This window comes from Atta colombica, unplaced genomic scaffold (genome assembly GCF_001594045.1).
Source record: "Atta colombica isolate Treedump-2 unplaced genomic scaffold, Acol1.0 scaffold205, whole genome shotgun sequence".
Lineage (NCBI taxonomy): Eukaryota > Metazoa > Arthropoda > Insecta > Hymenoptera > Formicidae > Atta > Atta colombica.
In genome coordinates this window covers 1,182,245-1,185,655 of record NW_017259300.1, presented here as the reverse complement: position 1 = coordinate 1,185,655, position 3,411 = coordinate 1,182,245, and the positions used below count along the sequence as shown (strand labels likewise).

Here is a 3,411-nt window from a genome sequence, read left to right as displayed (position 1 = left end):
CCGCCACCGCACGGCTTTTGCAGTTGGTGCGCGGCTGGCTGGCCTACCGGCTCGTCTCCATTCACGTCGCCATTCATCTCCGCGCCGTTGTCAGGCTATTATGTCGCCGCCGCTTCCCTCGTAGTGATTGTTTAGCTGCAGGCCAGTCTCAACGGGCGGTTTACGCCCGCCTCCTCCTCCCTATCATCCCATCCCCTGAGAAACGAATGTCCGCAGGTAAGGCGATCATCCCTATCGCGCTGCCATTCTCTCATCTTGTTTCGTTCTCTCGCATTTTCTCCTCATGCGAAGCGCATCGCCGAGGCTCGCGAGGGACAAGAGAGACCGAAATGTCGAGAGACTGTAATTGAATCGAGCAGATTCGATCGTTGATGCGCGCGACGTTTATAACCTGTCACGAGCACATTGGCAGTCAATCGCCATCGACTTGCCAATTATATACGACGATGAGCCTCTGTCCCGTGATGAAATTTCGAATTTGCTAATTCAGCTCAGTTTATCGACCGTTTTGGCTGTCGACACAATGTCGCGAATCGTTGACTGTCGAAAAAGCGTCGGTCATTTTTATCACGTTTACTTTCTCTCTCCGTTGTTTTTCGCGTTTTTTATAATAGCTTGACTGAGTATTTTTGTATGGGAGTACATGTCAAATACGTTCGTGCATTGACATTTACCTTTTGCCACGTTACTTTAGATTACATTTTTTAATATTTTTCTGCAAAGGACATGATATTCCCATGTATGTAATTAAATAAAAGCTATTATTTAACGCATTGCCGGGTCCACCAACAGTAACGCAAATTAAATAACGAAATTAGCGGCTCTTTTCTATCTCTGCCTTTTTTACTTCATCCAGAGAGAAAAAAATCTGTTAATTTCAGGCTGACATAATTAGATATAATAATGAATTCAACAGTAATGAATTATAATAGTTAATATATAAACTATGCATAATTCAGTCATAAATAATTCAAAACTGCGATTATTGTTTCTCGATCGAAATGAAATGGATGCTCATTAAAGAGAAAGCAGAATGAATTAAACGAGCAATCACATGTACACTTGGAAAATTTGTATTAAATTTATATATATATTAATACATTTCGCACTCAAACAGTTCACTTAAATTTTTATATTAATTTAACATAAGATGATTATATTAGAAAATAACATAAATATTATGGAAAAAAGATTGAAAAGGATAATGAACTTTTCTTTTTTTTTTAATCTGTATATCTCGAAGCTTCCTAATTCTATTTTTATATGAACTTTACATTCTCCATCGATTGAAAAAAAAATTAATTGAAATATGTTCATTTTTAGAAGTTAGGTAACACATAAATATAGATGAAGAGTGTGTATATCATGGATAGAAAAAAAGTGTGTATAGCTAAGGTTAAAAATTTAACAGAAAATTTTAATAAGGACTTGAGTGAACCAATACAAATACAAAATGTTTTTTACTGTTTTCAACACAATTTATATATACTAGAAGTCTAATTCTGATTGCATTAATTGGGATTCTGACAGATTTATGTCCGTATTCATAGTCAGACCTTATACTTAAGACTTCTTCAAATTTTTATTTTTAGATGCTCAGCAGTCAATGAAATAATTTCTTAAAGTATCTGAAGATAAATTTAATGCTTCCTTAAATATAAGGCCTGAATACGCACATTACAGGTATCAATTAAATATTTACAATTAAATCTAATAAAATAATTGGTGATATAGTTAAATCTAATAAAATCTAATAATAAATGTAGTCGAATCAAATGTTCTAGTTGAGATTACCAGAAATTTAATTACAATAATAAAATTTTGATTCATATTATCAAGAAATCAGAATGCGTTTTCTTCGTACCTACTTCTTGTTGATATAACCAGACATTTTTCTCAGTGCACATGCATATACATATATCTATCCCATCACGACACAAAAGTACGATTTGTTTATACACGATCTCATCTCATGTTTCGAGTTTCGTTGTCTCTCAACGTTGAGACGTTCGCCGTGTATATATGACACCGATACCGATACGATAGCATTATATAAGCTTACAAATCGCACAGCGATGGCGGCCTCGATCGATGCGGCCCAATTCTGAACATGCCATAAATTTCGATCGTCGATACTATCCGAAATGTCTGACGCAGGCACGATCGACGGCTGTTCATTTTGAACTCGGTATGTTGGGACCGCTGCGCACGAACCGCAAAATTTTAGCGATCTTTAAGTTTAACGCGAAGTGAGAAATTTTTAAAGATATCTAACGCTTGGCGATTCGTGAAAATCCGTGATTTCTCTCTGCCTCATCGAAAATACGCATCGAATTTCGAATTTTTCTCGAAAAATTAGTTTCAGTTTCTTGAAAGAAATGTTAAAGGCTGACTTGTCTTGAAATTTATATAGAAACTAGATTCTATAATATATTTGACGAAAATCAATTTTTGAAATTTTATGCACGAAAGAAAGACTTTTTCTTCTCATCAAAAAAAATTAAAAATTGTTAAACATTGAATTTGTTCTTTATAAGTTATTGTATTAAAGACTATTTTTTTTTTATTGATTATAATTATTATACGTACTAATTGTAAGTTATTTTTACGATTTTTATATTATTCAGGATCTGCATGATTCTGAATTTAATCGGTTGTAATTACAATTCCTGTGTGCTTTCTTATTTTTATTCCAATGTGTATTAATGTTTAATTATACGATGATGAAGTATGAATCTTTACAGGCAGAAAATATCGATTTATATTTGACGAGTTCGGAGCAAAAAAAACGGAGCAAGTCCATAATTTATGACATCCACTTTGAATATGAAGATATATTTAAAGGAAATTTTACAAATTATGGACTTATTCTACTCCGACTTCTTTCATTCTTCTTCTTATACCTTTTCGTTGGAAGTAACTTCTACTGAAAATCTCGAGCAGTCATTTACAACCTCCCTCAGCTATTATAATCAATTCACTTCAGACTAACGTTAGATATATTTCAAACGATTCCTAAGAAAATCTCAAAGCGAAACTTTATTTCAAGAAGTAACTGTCGTTCGCATCGTTCGGTGTTCGGTTTATCAGCCTTTTTGTCTTTATTGACTTATCGGTCTTGTATTATCTTTTATTACGCTTGAGTTTTTCTCACTCGCGTAAATCAGTGAGCATCAGAAGAAACAATTTCGCGAGTATATTTCTACCTTTCTTCTTTATTTCTATCCCGGCATGCTATTGTCAGACAATGGCAGATTTTAATATAACGCATCCGCGAACGCAAACGCATCTTCACGACAGCGAGTTTTTCATTTAGTGCTACTTGTCGAAGTGAGATCTCTGGGGACAATCACGAGTAATGTCAGGAAAGGATTGTGTGTGTGTGTGTGTGTGTGTGTGTGTGTGTGTGTG

General features: G+C 34.6%; 1 protein-coding gene across 1 annotated transcript in view; it reads left to right on the top strand.

Moving 5' to 3' along the window:
* The first annotated feature begins 98 nt into the window (after positions 1-98).
* Positions 99-3,411, top strand: part of LOC108687296 (RNA-binding protein Musashi homolog Rbp6-like) — a 119,479-nt gene continuing 116,166 nt past the window's right edge. Inside the window, exon 1 of the mRNA XM_018192988.1 lies at positions 99-216. The gene's annotated coding sequence lies outside the window, so the exon portion shown is untranslated. The remainder of the gene's footprint in view (positions 217-3,411) is intronic.